The sequence below is a fragment of the Rhipicephalus sanguineus genome, chromosome 7 (assembly GCF_013339695.2).
Source record: "Rhipicephalus sanguineus isolate Rsan-2018 chromosome 7, BIME_Rsan_1.4, whole genome shotgun sequence".
Classification (NCBI taxonomy): domain Eukaryota; kingdom Metazoa; phylum Arthropoda; class Arachnida; order Ixodida; family Ixodidae; genus Rhipicephalus; species Rhipicephalus sanguineus.
In genome coordinates, this window is record NC_051182.1 from 28,170,336 (window position 1) to 28,189,265 (window position 18,930).

General features: G+C 46.3%; 1 long non-coding RNA gene across 1 annotated transcript; it reads left to right on the forward strand.

Moving 5' to 3' along the window:
• Window positions 1–10,707: 10,707 nt before the first annotated feature.
• LOC119400646 (uncharacterized) lies at window positions 10,708–13,258 on the forward strand. Its single transcript, XR_007416833.1, has 3 exons — window positions 10,708–10,813; window positions 12,956–13,056; window positions 13,149–13,258. It is a non-coding gene; the product is annotated as an uncharacterized LOC119400646 (long non-coding RNA).
• The last annotated feature ends 5,672 nt before the right edge of the window (window positions 13,259–18,930 follow it).

Genomic DNA, 18,930 nt, shown 5'->3' on the forward strand with positions numbered 1-18,930 from the left:
GCTGACGCGTTCAACATTGATACATGGGATGTCACTCTTACGACAATTTGACCGCGTGTACTCTATTTTACAGGTGCACGCGTTTAAAACCACTCACTCTCCCTCACTCGTTCTCTGTCACTCATCTGTATCCTAAATACGAGGGGGAGGATGTATTGCGTACAGATAAACGCCGCCAATGAAAGCCATAGCTCCCCTAACGACCACCAATGTTCTTAGAAGCGGTCGTGGTACTTCTTATTTAGGCAGAGGCCCGGTGCTGAACACAATATTACTGCAAGCGTACATAATTTCGCGTCTCCTATAGAAGTCTAGAGTACTTAGTCTGCTTAATGCTTAATTTTTTAGCATACGTTTTTCTTCTGAATAGGTATTCCTGATGGTAAACACATGCCTGGCATCGCCTTTTGTGGGACTATGTTTACTGGCTGTGCTATTTCCCTTTGTCCACTCCAAGGTAAGTACAGCTGCTATTGGCACGTAACAAAGCAATGATCGTTTCGGATATATTAAATGCCAATGCATTTCTTAGTCGGGCTATGTCAGGCGTCGGTCGGTGTCCGCGCGCCTCTCCGCTCTCACTCCCTCTCCCATAGCAACAGCTGCGGCCGCGCGCGCTTATCCTCGCCCCTAGCAACCGGAGCAGGTGGTGCGGGCGGAGTAGCGGAGAGTGAGTGGAGAGGAGGAGCGCGCTCTGGCGTGTGAGGGCGCTCGCATCGTGGGAGCTCGGCGGAGCTCGCGCGTGTGTGGAGAGAGTGTAGGAGAGGGTAGGTGCAGTGCTTCGCCGTTCCTTCTCTCGCCGTTCGCTCTCTCTCCTCCCTGTGCCACCGCCCAATGCAGTGCGTTTGAAACGCGTTTGTAGCGTTTGTGCTGCCTTGGCACAGCCTGAAAACAGCGCGTTCTAAACGCGTTTGTGCTGCATTGAAGGCGGTGGCAACATCCCTGAGGTGATTACGAACGCACGTAGGAAGCGTTCGTTGAAAGAGGCGCCCAAAAGGGAGACACTTGAGCGCGCCGATGTGTCCAGCCTTACGCCATTAAAATTACTACGCCGTGTACTCTCGGCGCAAGAAATGCATTCGCATTTCCTCACGATTCCCTTCGGGGAGTGCAAACACGGACACAAGAAAGAAGTCAAGAAGTCAGGTGGTGTCCTGACTTCTTTCTTGTGTCCGTGTTTGCACGCCCTGTCTTTTTAGAATGAATACTTACCAACTAGCTCAGCTCTCTGTTATTCCCTTCGGGGAGGTGGGGGCATTTTATTAGGAAGCGTGATATTTGCGCCACTGAAATGCGTAGAGAATTCTAAACATATTTGAGACAATTGCTACCCCGAATACACGCAGGCCACTTCATTTAACGCTGTCATTAAATTCCACACACTATTGAAAACCTACATTCAATATGCCAAGGAATTGAATTTTCGTAATACCGACGTTCACCAATAGTACAGTTACTAGTTTACAGATAGCTCCAATCTAATAACAGCTCCCACCATCCGAGAAGTAGTTGGAGCCTGCGACGCGCTATTTCGTTTGCGAAAGGTGCACAAAGCAGGCCGAAGAATTCGCTGCTTTTGCCAATTTCGCCAAAAAAACATGCCTCTAACCACATTATCTATTTAAACACGATCATTTTCTTTCTATTCGTTGGAAGGTTTTTCAAACCTTCTTTATTGGAGGGTTGTATATTCCGTTCAAAAGTGGTATAATGTGCAGATAAGCAGAGCAACCGCTACTGTGGTGTTATTATTGAATACATTTTACTTGTATTCGGCCTAGCCAGCGAGCGTTATAACTCGTGCCGCATACTGATATAAGTAATGACACAAATAAATTCCTTTTATTGCGATAGCAATTATATGGACAGTCTCGGCTGGATTTTGCCGTCGCCGTCGCCGCCGTCATGCACCGTATATGTATAAGTATGTATATATATATAAAGGCCCCAAAGAAAAATAACTCAGAAAAATGCTTCCGAAGCGCGGAATCGAACCAGGGACTTCTTGCTCCGCAGCGAGCGGCGCTATCCACTACGCCACGAAACGCAGATCCTCCACGTAGCTAACGGCGAGCGTTATATACACACCATTTAGCGCTGGACGGACTCAGAGACAGAAGGCGATAATAAGCGTTTCTTCATTACCAGCGAGGTGGCGCTAGGAGCCCGACGGGCGCATTTAAAAGTCGTCGGCGAGCTCGCTCGCTTCTTCTTATATTTGCGCATGGGAGAACCTTGCCCTTCCGCTGTCTGCTCGCGCGGTTTTCTCGTGGCGCGGGGTAGAGGAATGTTTCACGCTTTCACCGTGATGTCCGCGCTCATGTTACGGCGCGTACGAATGTCACTCGAGCTCAGGGACGCCGCTAAACAAACAAACAGAAGATGAGCGCGAACTATCAAGTGTCACAGCTCGACACTTGAAGCACGCTAGTTTCCTTCGCTGCTTCGGCCGCCTTTGCAACAGAAGCGCTGTTCAAACTGAGAGTATCCATTGGCGAGCCTCACTTCGTATAGCATTAGTTCCTTGCTATCGCATTCATTTTTTACTTTTAGTTACAAAGGAGCAAGTTGGAGTCTGACGTCCGGCTCAAGCTCGTGTGGAAGCCCTCAGCAACTGTGTACATTATGACACCATAAAATAATTACGGAAAAGAAAACAATATCAACAAAAAATCCCACCTGGACTTGCAGGTGTAACCTAGAAGGACAACAGTACAACAACATTAAAAACAGCAGACAACCGTAAAACGGTGCTAGACAAAACACACAACTCGACATGAAAGAAATATTGCTTTCATTCTTGTTTTAGTACTTCCAAACACACACCAAAATTAACGTTTGTCGAAACACTATTAAGAGTGACAATAAAAAGTGACAGTTTCCCCTCAAGGGCGAAGCGATGAATGTGATAGGAACAAATTGCAATGTTATACGAAGTGAGGATGGCAGCTAACTCGTTTAGATCCAATCTCGCGTAACTGTACAAACCGCTGGTGTACAGAATACGGCCGCTTCAGGGAAAGATGTTTTTTTTTTTCGCACAGTCTCTTCGCGTTGAGAGCGCAGCACGTAGAAGGGAACCGGCCGCTGATCGCTGCCAATGTAGCGCGCGCGCCAGCAATCGCGACCGCGCCCTTAGAATCGAAGTTCAAAGTTGCTGCGCCTCCCGAGCGGGATGATCTTATCCCATGCGCCCTCCGAGCGATGGAGATAGGGCGGCTCGTTTGATCTCTGCTTCAGCCGCGTTCGTCGCCCCCACTCGCGCGCTTTTACCCGCGTTAGAACACACGATGCACGGGGGGGGATGTTATCAGTTTGGACTTTATACGGGACATGACGGCGACGGCGATAGCAAGAACCCATCGAGTGTGTCTATATAACTGCTATAGCAATAAAAGGAACAGGTTATTTTTTCCCGTAGCACGTGTTTTAGGGACTCGGCGAGTTTCTTTACCAATAGTGTGTGTCACGAAACAAATGGTTGCTTTGAATACTGAATTTATTATTAACAGCGAAGATATGCTAGCTCGGCGCAATAGGTCTTTCGTGACCCAAAACCATTGTCATCATGAACCGGCGCGCACCCTCTTTGTCCTCTTCTTCATATTCTGCTTCGCTACCAGAACACGTGCGCCGATTTCTCCGGCATGGCCTGCAATAACCCTGCTGAGTGACAGTACGATCACAGAGAAAGAGAAAAACAGGGAGAAAGAAACAGAGACAAAGAAAGAAAGAAAGAAAGAAAGAGAGAGAGAAAGAAAGGAAGAAAGAAAGAAAGAACTTCTTGCCGAAGGAAATTTTTCACAAGGCGTGATTCGAACCCACGTACCTCCAATCCGAAGGCGAGCGTCCTAACCACTCGGCTATCCAGGCACGCTAGCATAGCCTCGTATAGTGTAATGTAGCAAGGTGTCACAAATTCGCGTGTTATACAGCGCGCGCGCGGCCGCTTTCAAGCAGCTACGAGACAGAACGGCGCGAACCGCTCGCCCAAGAAGCGCAAAAGACGAAAAAACAAGCATCAAAAGACGCCGGCGCGCCGCATTCTCCTCACCCACTCGAGCCAGACGCAGTCAACACGATCGAACGCCCGGCAAAGCCTGGATCTTTCTAGAAGGAAGGGGTGACGCATCCGCGAGCGATACCGTCGCGATTCGAACCTACGAGAAAGCTCTCGCCCTTTCCCCAGGCTTGGCTGTGCTGCACGCGGAAGAACTCTCCCGACGCTTCTAGAAACCGGGGAAGAAGGGATAAAAGCGTGCAAACGACGAGAGTCGGGCAGTAGTGCAGTCAGTCAGTGCAGACAGGAGTGGAGAAGTCAGTGAGCGAGTCAGTCGGTCCGGTAATGGTGAAGTTACGCTAAGGGTGGCTCCGTTAGCCAAAGAAGACGTGTTTATGATGGTGTGCGGTCAGTCGATCGTCAATTTGGAAGAATCCGATGACGACACCGTGTGAGCCGTGACAAGTCACGACGACGGTTGAGCTACGACGATCAACGCTGGAGCTGCCGTGAGTGTTTCCTTGAAGAGAAGCATTCGATTACCGTCCAAGTATTGTGGACTGGATACGCCATTATCTATTCAGGACTTTAACTGTCGTTGAATAGTTGTAATGCGTGCGATTGCATTCGTAGCGTGTGATCTGTTTGTTTAGCTCCCGTTGTGTAAACACCATCTGAGTTATATTGTGAAGTTGTAACTGTTACCAGCCGAGGGTGCATGTGTTTGCATTATTTGTATTGCCTTAACTGAGAATATATTTCGTTTCGTTTGTGTTATCGACACTCGGCTCTGACTCGGTCTTTGGACCACAACCGGCGTTCGCTGGCGCACCAAAGGACCAACTCTAAATTGTCCGCGCTTTCGTGGTGCGTTTTCGGAGGGCCGTGACGCCAGCCCTTAGAATCCGCCCGGCGATTGCCAACCCGATTAACGGGATCAGTGACACAAGGGGATGAGAAAGGGAAGTGAGTGTGAGGAGGAGAGACGTGATAGTGAGGAGGAGGGAGAGGAGTTGGGGAGAGATTAAAGCATAGCACAGAATGTATCAGAAAGAAAGAAAAAGAAATACTGAAAGAGAAAGAAACAGAGAAACAGAGAATATCAACGAAGGAGACAGAAAGAAATAGATGAGAGATAGAGATAAAGAAATGGATGAAAGAGGCAGATAGAAAGAAAAAGAAGGAGAAATGAATACAGAGAGAAATGAATATAAATAAACAGAGAAAGATAGACATAGAAAAAACAGGGAGAAAAGAGAAGAAGAAAGAAATAGAGGAAGAAAGAAAGAAAATTTGGAAAGCTTAGCAAGACAGCACAAGCCAGGACTACATAGGCGCCCATCAGCACCGCTGTCTCTTAAGCACGCCATGCCTGTACACGTAGAAGAAGAATTAGTCGAAACACTTAATGGCGACGAAGATCTTCCTGAAGAATTACCGGTGCTGCTTGGGTGGCAGCATGAAGACGACATAAAGATGACTACTACTAGATTTATCCTGCTTTGCGTGAATAAAACGGGTCTGCTGCTAACACTGTCTTGGTGACTCATTTTAATGGAATGCGGGAAGTCACGCAAAACTTGGCAATGCGAAGATGATCCACATTTAAACAAAAGCTACTTAAAACGTAGAAAAACCTACTTCCAACATTCCAAACATAGTTACAACGTAGCAAAACCTACTTACAAAAAACCCATTTGCTAATCAAAACCTAGCAACAACCAGTTACAACATAGCGGCTACCGGCGTTAGCCTAAAGACTTGAGGATCGACCAGCTTCACGGGGCCAAGCATTGCGAGACTTAGTGCAAACTTCCAGTATTTTTTATCACTTCGAAGTCGACGCATTTGAGAGACCTGACAGATCAGAGATAAATTTCGCGTTTCTTTTGGTAATATGTCATTTGATGACTAGGCCGTACAGAATAAGGGTGCATTTCCAGCGTTAAGCTACAAGGTATTCAAACCTGACGATACTTCGCTATCACTCATTACATGCGACGCGCACGAATCATTGAAATAAAATATTCTACTGCATTCTTTTTCGGCAGGGTGCAGGTGTGGCAACGATTATCATGGTTACCTTCCAGTTATGGCATATATCAGAATGGATACAGAAGGGGTTAACGCAACCCAGAATGCCAGTTTCCTTGGACTACTGCCCTGGAAACCTCACGCTCCTTAAGACGTCGTCGATGACATTTAACACAAGCCGGCTGACTGATGCACCAAGGTATACATGCATTATTAGCTTTTGCACGGCTAAACCACAGAAAAAACCTTTGGCGATCAAGTGTTGTAGTTTGACGGGTAATTCTTGGCGCCACATAAAAACAAAACTTTGCCATTCTTGAAAGTAAAGTACAGTCGCAACGGAAAAAGAATGCCACAAGTGACCCGTGGCCGGAGTGGCAAGATGGCGATGCGCGGCGCTGTTTTTCCCGTGCACGCCGATATCGTCAGTGCCAAGCACATTCCATTTTCCAAAAAAGGGATGACCGGTGGAAAGCATTCCAACAAACAGCTTTTTCGGGGCTACTGTGATTAAGGTACGGTTCCTCGCAACTTCAGCGAAAAAAAGAAAAAAAGAAATCATTTGCATAGCCACATCTGCTATAAGCAGTGAACAAGCACATCTTTAATATATGGGCTTTCGGATGGGCCGACAGCAAGATGGGCTGCTTTCCGCCGCTCAGCCGGCCACCCCTGCTTTGGAAAAGGGAATTTGCTTGGCAATATCGCTATCGGCGTTCTAGTGAAAAACAGCGCCTTTTGTCGCAATTTTGCGACTCCAGCCACCTGTCACTTGTGCTAATCTTTTTTCCGTTGCGACTCCGATGAGCCTTCGATCATTGTACAGTCAGAACTCTTTAGCTTGGCTGAATGTTCAAGAAATATTTCACTAATACTAATATCTCTTTGTAAAGAAGGCAAAATGACACGAGAAGGAAGTTGTACCCTTAGCAGTAAACTTGTATTCTACTTAGAACGCTATCTTATATTGCACTTTTCAAAAGAGAAGTGAATGATCACAGAGTGCGCAATGAAATGGAGAGTGACAAGCCTAACATTAAGAGATCAAACACAACACGTGGCGTCAGATAACAAGTAGGGGGTAGCCGGAATTCTCGTTGACATTAAGCGAAATAAATGGAACTGGGCAGGCCACGGAATTCGTAGAATAGATAAACGGTTATGAATTACAGCGACCGAATGGTAGGAGAATCACAGCCGAGGGTGGTAGTGACTTGGATAAAGTATTTGCACGCGTAACACTGAATAACTTACCACATCATACGGCAAGTCCGAGATCATTGGATAGGCCTTCAATTTGCAAAGGATATCAAATGGGCGGGTGATGATAGAGCGGCAGCTTTTGCTATTTCTTGATTTAGCATCGACGCGCTTGCTCAGCGCAAATTGAGCGAGTGTGCAAACATGCGGATGATGATGATTCTACTACAGGGATATGCAAAAATAATTCAAGATTGTATCGCGACATGATACAAAATACTACCGGAATTATTCTATCCGATACAATGCTGTCGAAAGGTATCTTAAGATACTTCAATACATTCGCAATTTTTTTTTGTTATACATCACTGCTGCCAACACATCGCACAAAAAATAACCTTGGAGATTTCTTAACTTCGACCAAGTTTGTTTCTCTTGACTAAAATATCTGTTACTATCTAAAAAGCTTTGTACTTCTCGCTTAAAGTCCCCTTAAAGGTTAACAGGTTGCCATGAAATTAAAAGAACTTCAATAAAAAGCACCAGCAAAATGGCGCAAATACCGGTGTGGAGTTTTATCTCGTCCGTAAAGGTACTACCGTTTACGCAATACCGGATCACCGGACAGATGTACGGCAGCAACAACTCTGGTAGCGACATTTTTTTGTGACGCATCGTAAACACGTAGAGGAACTAAAACTGCAATGACTTCTCACATTCGAGATCTACTTGCCTGCTGGCGTGAAGTGTTCGTTAGCGATATACTCACTAACATGCAATCATTTCACACTTCTTCTTCTACAACATGTGCCCAAAAACGTCGCAGACGTGTTGTGTAGTTGCAGTTTTGTTGCACGACACCACAGCTATTTTACAGTATTGCCACTTATAGATCAGTTTATCTTGTCATTAGTAACAGTAAATAGAAATTATGGAGGCCTAAAAATTTCGGTAGTTCCCATGCATTGTGGGAATTGAATTCATGCGACTAGTAAGCTAATAGCAGGCTATACCGGTTTTTTTTACAGCCAAGCTGTTTGAGCTAACCGTAATGTGCGGCCTATCAAAAAACTATCACCATCATGAACGGGTATGTGCCACAGAATTTGGCGGATCCCACTACTCACCGCTACGGCGCGGCCTGTAATAACTCTGAGAACGAGTACAAGGAGAGAGAGAAAGAAACAAAGAAAGATAGTAAAGAAAGTTATAAAGAAAAAGAAAGAAGAAAATTCTTGCCGAAAAAAAGTCTTAATGAGGCGGGATTCGAAACCGCGTACCCTCGATCCGAAGGCGAGTGTCCTATCCACCCGGCTATCCAGGCACGTTAACGGAGCATAGCATAGCCTTGTTTAGTATAGCGTAGCAAGCGGGTGGGAAAGGGAAGTGAGCGTGAGGTGGAGAGATGTGATGGTGAGGAGGAGGAAATCGCACTACTCACCACTGGATCCCTAAGGGAGAGAAAGATGTAGAAAGAAAGAGACAGAGAGAAAATGCAGAGATGTAATCGGAACAAAGACATAAAAAGATACACACACTTGGCCCGACTACTGCGAAGCTGCCATACTAGGGAAAGGCAACGGCGGCTCCGAGAAGAGCCCGAAGCGATGGAAGCCCTACGCCAACAACGACGTACCCGTAGATATACGAGAGGTGTGAACGCTCGGTTCTGTTTCAATTCTTGCGCGATTTAGCACAAGCTTCGTCATATTTTATTGCTTTGTGCCTATCGTTACGAGGTGAATCGATGTCGTTGCGTAAAGTGAGTAGTTGTGTGCATATCGTGGGATTACCGGGCACGTCGACTACACTGGCGTGCAAAGGGTAGCTCATGGTCTGACGTAACATTCATAGAAGCACCGCAACGGTGGTCTAGTGGTTATGGCGCTCGACTGCTGACCCGAAGGTCGCGGGATCGAATCCCGGCCGCGGCGGCTGCATTTTCGATAGAGGCGAAAATGTTTGAGGCCCGTGTACTTAGATTTAGGTGCACGTTAAAGAACCCCAGGTGGTCGAACTTTCCGGAGCCCTCCACTACGGCGTCTCTTATAATCATATCTTGGTTTTGGGACGTTAAACCCCAGATATTATAACATTCATAGAAGGCAGGAGTTTTGAGCGTGTTGGCAATGTATCGTACTTCGGAAGCCATAGCGCACTATCGAACACGAGACAAGATGCAGGCAGGACAAGCGCTTACTTTCAACTAATGTTTTATATTGCAGACGCTGAGCATATATAAAGACATGTCTGAAACTGCATGAGGAAACGAAAGGTACAAATGGACAAGTGTCATCTCAGCCAAACAATCAAGCTCTTTCGTAGAGAAAAGAACAGACTGCATGCTGACACATTCGTTTCCAGCCCGACCTATCTCAGACACCTCTGCAATTTCTCTAGTAACCTTGTTGCAATGGTGATACGGAACAACTGTGAATGAAAAGGGGACGACACTGTGGCTTCGCATCACATCTGTTACAATGGGCAGCAAGTTGTCCATCTATGACAGTATTTTTTATATTATTGTGCTCGAGCAGACGCACGTTGGGGCATCTGTCAGTCTCGTCTAAGTAATGCCGCCCACATGAAAGTGGAATTTTGTGAACAACGCTCCTTGTGCACGGGACGTGAGCATTTTGTATCTCATAGAGGAAACAGGGTTCCGCTTCCTCGTCGGGCACCTCAACTTACACAACCTCGAAAGCTTATTTGGAGCTGTGAACACAACATTTCACGTCACAACAAATCACCAACGCAATTCACTCGCAATTCACGTTATCCATGTCATGACCTGTCAGTCGTGTTCGTGACATACTTGTATCCCCCTCCCACAATTTCGCCATAAACCAAGCTAAGATGAGGACACCGAGAGCCGCCAGGCGTAGATAGATAGATAGATAGATAGATAGATAGATAGATAGATAGATAGATAGATAGATAGATAGATAGATAGATAGATAGATAGATAGATAGATAGATAGATAGATAGATAGATAGATAGATAGATAGATAGATAGATAGATAGATAGATAGATAGATAGATAGATAGATAGATAGATAGATAGATAGATAGATAGATAGATAGATAGATAGATAGATAGATAGAAACCACGATATGGTTATGAGAGACGCTGTAGTGGAGGGCTCCAGAAATATCGACAACGTGGAGTTCTTTAACGTGCACCTAAATATAAGAACACGGGCTTCAAGCATTTTCGCCTCCATCGAAAATGCAGCCACCGCGGCCGGGATTCGATCCTGTGACCTTCGGGTCAGCAGTCGAGCACCACAACCACTAGACCACCGTTGCGTGTCTAATAGGAATTGGTGACTGCGCTTTCTTATTTAAAGCAGTTTTCGCCGCATGGCATACCAAGTGATTCTGTCCTAAGTAAACAATGAAGATCATGCGTTCTTCTCCTGCCTTCACAACGTGAGAACATTCATGCCTCTATTTCTCTGTTTCTTTTTTCAGATCTGAAGCATCATTTTACCTGTTTCGAATGTCGTACTTCTGGAGCAGTTTTTTCGGCGTTTTGGCCACGATTGCCCTCGGTATATTGATCAGCGCATTGACAGGTAAAGCTTGCACTCGTTTGTAGCGATTTAGTCAATACATTCTTTAGCAGAGCTGTTAAGCTCGAAGTTTGCCGTGTGCAGCAGATACAAAATTAGCATCACCATTAACCGGCACGTGCTCTTTTCGTCCTCTTCTACTTTGCTCGCAGAACACGTGCGCCAATTTGTTCGGCGTGGTATGCAATGACTCTTACGGTTGACAGAATGAGTACGGAGACAGAGAAAGAAAAATGTAGAAAGAAAGAAAAAGAGAAATCCTTGGCGAAAAAAGTTTCCTGGCGAGGCGAGATTCCAACCAGCGTACCCACGATCCAAAGGCGAGCGTCGTAGCATTGCCTTGTATAGTATAGTATAGTATAGTATAGTATAGTATAGTATAGTGTAGTATAGTATAGTATAGTATAGTATAGTATAGTATAGTATAGTATAGTGTAGTATAGTGTATAGTATAGTATAGTATAGTATAGTATAGTATAGTATAGTATAGTATAGTAAGTAAAGTATAGTATAGTATAGTATAGTATAGTATAGTATAGTGTAGTATAGTATAGTATAGTATAGTATAGTATAGTGTAGTATAGTATAGTATAGTATAGTATAGTGTAGTGTAGTATAGTATAGTATAGTATAGTATAGTATAGTGTAGTATAGTGTAGTATAGTGTAGTATAGTATAGTATAGTATAGTGTAGTATAGTGTAGTATAGTATAGTATAGTATAGTATAGTATAGTATAGTATAGTATAGTGTAGTATAGTATAGTATAGTATAGTATAGTATAGTATAGTATAGCAAGGCTGTGGGAAAGAGAAATGGGGGGGTGAGGAGGAGGAAAAGGAGGATGGGAAAGGCAGTACAGAGAGAGAAAGACAAATAAAAACAGAAAATGGAAAGAAGAAGAAGAGAGAAATATGTACAAAGACCGAGAAAGAAATAGACAGAGAGAGAAAGAAACAGACATAAGAGAAGACAGAAAAAAAAGAGCAAGCATGTATAGTATAGTACAGCAAGGGGTGGGAAAGAGAGAGATGAGAAGGTAAAAGCCCAGCTAAGCCAGGGCATGCTAGGTGCCCACAGGTTCTGCACTGACCCAGCCTTGCACAACTTAGTGCAAGATGCGTTGTTTTTTTTTCTTAAAAGAGTGCTCTGTTAGCCTAGTTTAAACACTTGTTAAAATACTCAATGAGCTACGCTGAGCTAATGTGACCATCGGCGTGCTGTGACAGGCTGTGCACTAGATTAACAGCAAAACCCACTCAACCATCTTCATGAAAATCTTCGCTTTATATGAATTCTAAGGTATCTGCACAATCTTATTTACCTATGTTTTTCCGTGTGTAAGATGCAAACTTGTCAGTTCTTTTGTGTTTTAAGTGACCGACAGCTTGTCAATGTCGGTAAAGCGGAAAGTGCACTACAATTGCATTTTGCCAGTTCCAAATGGCGGCAGAAACTTCGAAAATAGCAAAGAAATTCAAGAAGAAAGTAAGATCCGCTAACTGGACTGTGGTACGAACAAATTTAGAGAGGTTACTAACAGACAGTAAGAGAGCAGAATGTATGGGAGAACACACAGGGATCTAGTTGAGCTTAAGCGGATGAAATTTGACCTGAGCGGGCCGCGTAATGACGACAGAGGACCGAAGGTCAGTTAGAGCGACTGAAATGAGAAGCGCTGTCGCGAATGACCATTGCTTGGATGGAACGACGAAACTAGGAAATTTGTAGGCATAAATTGGATAAACTCGCAGAGAACGTAGTGCACTGGAGATCATTGGGAACAAAGGTCGAGTTTTATTTAGATTAAGAGGTAAGCAGTGCTTGCTGTTTTCGTCCTGAGGGTTATCAATAACACGGTCTTGAAAAGCGATGACGAAGCGATGGTGACGATGTCCCGGAACACAGACACGCCATTCTCCTGCATCAATTATTCCGTGCATTTACGATTTGTTGTAACAGAGCGCAAACAAAGACATAGGCAATGTAAGTGTTCGATCTGTTCAGAAGCGACGCCTCGCTTTTACACGTTTGTCAAACAATGCGCTTGAAAGGCAAGGATTATATCCGTACTATAGGAAGCGGTCGTCGTGCATAATGGAGACATTGCACCAAATCAATGGCGTAATGGCCTATTCTGTTTCAGGAGAAATGTGGAGTAAACAGGAGCAACCGGAGTTATCCAGTGATGTACTTGTAAAGTTGTGGCGGAAACCGACGCACCTGCGTGTGGAATCACAAAATGAGGTGAATATTTCCGGTAGATGTGTTTCTTGAAGAAATTAAGTGCAGGTACGTGGTGCAATTCACCTTGCCTCGTGAATGCTTTTCGCTTCCAGGAAACGAAGACACCACAGCTTTTGAAGCACAACTGTAGCGCAGCCTTTGAAGACCTTGTGATGACTGAAGCGGGAAGTGAAGTGTAGGTAAAATTATTTACAGAAAAAAAGCTGCCGACCAAAAAAACGGCATTGTCTGTGTTTATTCTTTCGCTGTAAGCCCAGCGCGTGTACGTTGTAGCTTAACACCGCCCGAATGCGTGCCTAATTGGTACGTATATGGGTTAAGAACAACGCAAAATAAATCAAGGACATGTATGGACGCAAGACTAACGTTATCCTGTGTTCCTACTCGTCCGTGTTTTATTTTTCGCCGTTTTAGCTATGGAAATTCTGTCTGTCGATCAAGTATGAAGGTACACCATTTTTTCCTCGGACATAATTAGCGGCGCCTCAGACTTCGTACACTTTGGCACTATCACGCATTTCTGCTAGCTAAGGACTTCGCCTTCTGATTGGAACGGCTCACTGTGACGAATAATAAGCAGAAACTTCTTCTGGCCTTGCGAATACAACCATTGCTCCTGAGGGACGCCTTCTTTTTCTGGCTGGGTTGCATTAACACCCACATACAATCCGTCTCTATGTGTGAACCTAGTGGTCGGGGACATGCGGCTCGCACAGCAGCTGTTCGACACTGAAAGACAAAATTTCAATAAATATGGAGCAGCATCACCATCCAAAAGGAAGACGATAACGCCGGCTCGAAATGAAAGGACCATGGCCCGCAGAAAAAGAAGCAGGCGCGTGGCTCAAGACACGAGCTCTTTCGGGCTCTTTTTCCAGTGACGAAGATGGACGGGCAGCTAGAGCCTTCTGTCTAGTAAATACTCCTCTTTATTGTGGCTCGTCTTTCTCACTTCATTCACACGCCACAGGATTGATGACCACGGACAGCGGACACAGCTGATGACAACCGCACCATTTACAGCGATCAACCCGGAGCCATCACGGACGGCAGCGGTCGAACGACCGCAGCAGCACAGCGCGACGTGGCTGAACTATACCTACGGCTACCCCAGTACTGGCCAGCGGACCCACATCTCTGGATTGCCCAAGTCAACAGCCAGTTTTCCATAGCGCGAGTGATGTCGCAGACTCAAAAGTTCAGCCATCTCGTATCGTCGCCGGCCCACGAGATCGCCACCGAGCTTTGTGACCTTATTCCCCAACCCTCGGCGATAGACCCCTTCGACACACTTACGGGCGAGCTCATAAAGCGGACGACAATGTCAGAATACCGATGGCTGCAACAGCTCCTACAATCGGAAGAGCTCGGTGATCGCAAGCCATCGCAGCTTTCTGTCTCTTTTTCTTCTTCTGCCTTCCTTTCTTTCTTTTTCTCTTCGCTTTGTTCTTTGCTATCTTTCTGGCGTCTGTTGTTTATATTTCTCTCTTTGATTCCTTGCCCAAGGTGTCGCCTGCATACGGTCTTTTTGCGAAAAGCGCTTCAAGCACCGGCGCGCCTATGTGGCAGAATACTCGACTGCCGCGCAGAGGCCCCGGGTTCAAATCTCACTCGATTCTGAATAATGTGTCTCATTTCGCGCCATAGCGGTAACGGACACCGGTGGAGGAGGCGGTGGACAACTACGACATAAAATTGGCTGCTGTTGTGATCCGATAAAAGCGTTCACTGTAAAATAGGAAATAATAGAAAGAAGGCAGGCTGCCCAGCTCTGCACTTCATTTAGGTTCGGCATCACTAGTGCAAAGCTGCCTTAATTTTTTGGAATTCTTTGTGATGATTTCAATGCCTATTGCAAACTTTTGTGGTGTTCGAGTATTTCAAATAATAAAAGTGCCTTGCGAATCTAATCGAATAACGAAATATTCAAACCAAAAACTCGCACACCCCTAGTCTTGCCTCCTCCGAGGTAATATTCTTTGCAGCCATGGGGACTCAGGGACGGTACATTATTGTAAGCTTCGTATGAAACTGCTAACCAATGAATGAACCAAAGAGGCGGAGTCTTTTTCTGACGAGGCAGTGTCTTGTGGGACCACAGTGAGCATGAATGGTTTCGTACAGCCTGGACTAGTGCCGCCTCATTTGACCACACTCATGTTTGTCAGCGTCAGGCGCAACTCTGAACCTTATCTTTGTTGAAGGATGGGCGGCGGTTCAGACCTAATGAGGAAAAAAATTGGCCGCGTATCTGCGTGCTTCGCTGCAAATGTCGTGTAAAGACGATAGAAGAGGCGCTGCGTGAGATACGAACGCCATCTGGGAATACGTCGGGAAACGTGAATGCTGTGTTGCGGGCTGGTAGTCCCGGCGCAGCAGCAGGCGAAGACCGGCGGTGACCAGCGCGACCGGCGGGGACGCCAGCCAGCCCGAACACGCGGTTTGGCGCCCCATGGCGCCCCATGGCATTCGTACAGTGCAATACTGAACCGAAACCGAAACACACAATGAGCTCGTGCAGAGGGCACGGAGGAAGCCAAGTTTCGGCGCAGTCGCATTTTCAGCGCAGCTTAAGAAACTAGGGTCTCTAGAATTACGTATCTATGTATTTTCTATTAAAGGAACACACCACCTAATACTTACCTAGTGATGTTGCGCCTCAGATATGCGTAATGTTTGCTTTTTTATCAACAATGTACACAAGTATGAACCTAGTAAGCCGTTCACGATGGCTGGCCCTTGGGCAAGTGGTTCAACTTTGGCCGAGTGGCTGAATCGAGGGACGTGCCGGCAAACAGAAATACAGACAGACGGAAAGACAGAACAAAATTTCTGCGTTTAAGTTCCCCAAGAAAGACTATCGTCTTTAAAAAATTACCCATCATCTCCCCCTACGGGCCACCATGGTGGGATGCGAAAGCATCGAGGGGGATGCGCATCGAGTTTCCGTTTCTCTTATGTGACTTATGAGAGGGTGCTTTACTTTTCCGGCGCTGCCGTCTGCTCGCTTTTACTCGCGTGCGCGCAGACGCTATGGGAACGCCGAGCAGACGACGCGGATGGGGACATATTGAGCAGTGCTGCCAAAGGCCACGGCAGGGGGACGGCCACAGTGCGATGGCGCCATCTAGTTTTGATTGAACAAACCAGCTGCGGAAAATTGTCTGTATAAGCATATAACAATGTTTTAATAATTTACAATTTTGATGGATTATATAAACAATTTACAATTATGTACACATTGATGGAGTATTTATACAAGAAATATCTAAGAGCGTCTGATTCTCCATTGTCGACACTCGCAGACGCAACGCTCCTAATATTCTTTCAATTTGAAAAACTTCTCTCGAGATGCGCGCCACTCAGTGGCCCTAAATAATGCTGTCCGACGCTCGCCTGGCTGTCGACCGCTTTCCCCCGCTCGCCTGTGAGAATTAACGGCCAGGCTAGAGGGAAGACACGACGCGCATAGCGTTCCTCTTCGCGTTCCACGACGCTTTGAATGGATGGATGCAAGTTACGGCGCGGGTCTCCGCCCCAGGTTAAGAACCTGGCCAGTCAGCTCCTAAAAGAAGCCCAAGTCCGCTTTTCCCACGGTCGTATGATTGCTTTTGGAGCCGCTTCACACGTAGTCAAACACCAATCCCTTATCCTTCGGAACAAAAAATGGCACTAGCCTTTTTATTCTTGGCGTCTGCAGCTATGCTTCTAACCAGAGGCTTCTCCCCTGTCACATGCAGCTATGTTTATGTTTTTCGCATTGGAAGTGTAACCTTAAATCAAACTGTAGAAGGAAGGCAAGCGAAACTGGGTTAAAGCATCATGAAACGTCTTCAAAACGAGCAGCCCCGGTCAATGTTTTTGTAATGGCCTTGCATTTATGGCCGTTTTGTTTGCTGTGTAATCATTCAACAAAAACCGAAAAATCAGTTTAAATGTTTTCGACGAGATCGACGCCTGGATAACATATTTAAGCTGGCGCTTTTCTCGGCTAAAACGGTGTTTTTCTCGGGTAAAAACAGAAGTTTCAAAATCGGAAGCGGCATCAGTAGCTTCGGATCACTATGCCAACAAGGAAGAAGGAATTATACTTTCTGTGTGCGACAAAAGCGGCTAAAGAGAGTTAAAGTTTATTCTCCAGCTATCTCGCTTTTTTCGCGTTTGACAAGTAGCTGCTATTTAATAATCACCTAAACCTTGCCTAGAGTGCTGTCCAAAGAATACTTTAGTTTTCAAGAAAAAATTACACATCATCTCCCCCTACGGGCAACCATGGTGGGATGCGAAAGCATCTCGGAGGGTGGCATCGAGTTTCCGTTTCTTTTATGTGACTTGTGAGACGGTGGTTGTCGAGGCGTTTGAATTACCGCTTGTCGACGATGACGTTTACGTTCGACTTCCCGAGCCTTCCTCTGCTCCGCGGCCGGTGGCGCTGCCGCTGCAACTAGCGCCGACGTTGACGTTATTCATGGCGTTTCGCACACCGTTGTACAGAGAGAGAATGACGAAAGCACAGCGAATGCGCGCTTTCGCAGCCTCGCAGCTTCGATATTCGCTTGCCGGCGTTGCCGTTTACGTTCAGCTTCGTGAGCGTCCATAGCGCCGTTGCGAAGGAGAGTGCAACGGGAGCGAGCGCGCGCCGAATTATATACAAGCGCACAGCTGTGGCGGAGAGAGAGAAATGGGAGAAGAGGAACGAAGTGGAGACAGCGCTCACGCCACCTCCTCCCACCTCCTCGCGTGAGCGAGAGGAGAGTGGGGAGAGTTGGCGCATGCGCAGTATGGGTGCGGACGCCGTAGAACGGACACTGCCCCGAGCATAAGATGCTTTGGCATCTAAAAAGAATGACTCCGCGCAAGGAGGTGTAGATGAAGGATAGAAGAAAGGCATGGAGGCTAATCAGGTAGGCTACCCTGCACTGAAGAAGGAGGATAACGGTTTTAGAGGACGAGGGAAAGGTCACGGTTGCCAGCGAAGTAGTACCAGTTCCACGCTTGCAATCACACGAGTGAATCATTCCAATATGCTAGAGAAATCGCAGCAGCGGTTTCCTTGTCTTTCGAAATTGTGACGCGCAGTGGCATTGTCCAAAGGTCATGTCGACCGTAAAAGCGTTTCCATCGAGGTGATGTAGCTCTACGGTCCATACGAAGGTAATGCATCTCGTCTGCGTGTCCCTAATCCCGTTAATGGGGACTGCAATCGCCGGGCGGATTCTAAGGGCTGGCGTCACGGCCCTCCGAAAACGCACCACGAAAGCGCGGACAATTTAGAGTTGGTCCTTTGGTGCGCCAGCGAACGCCGGTTGTGGTCCAAAGACCGAGTCAGAGCCGAGAGTCGATAACACAAACGAAACGAAATATATTCTCAGTTAAGGCAATACAAATAACACAAACACGTGCACATTCGGCTGGTACCAGTTACAACTTCACAATATAACTCAGATGGTGTTTACACAATGGGAGCTAAACAAACAGATCACACGCTACGAATGCAATCGCATGCATTACAACTATTCAACGACAGTTAAAGTCCTGAATAGATAATGGTCCACAATACTTGGACGGTAATCGAATGCTTCTCTTCAAGGAAACACTCACGCCAGCTCCAGCGTTGATCGTCGTAGCTCAACCGTCGTCGTGACTTGTCACGGCTCACACGGTGTCGTCATCCAATTCTTCCAAATTGACGATCGACTGACCCGCACACCATCATAAACACGTCTTCTTTGGCTAACGGAGCCACACTTCGCATAACTTCACCATCACCGGGCCCACTCCTTCGCTGACTGTCTGCACCACCGACTGGCTTCTCGACTTCTGTCTGCACTACCCACTGACCCTGTCGATGGCGCGCTTTTATCCCTTCTCCCC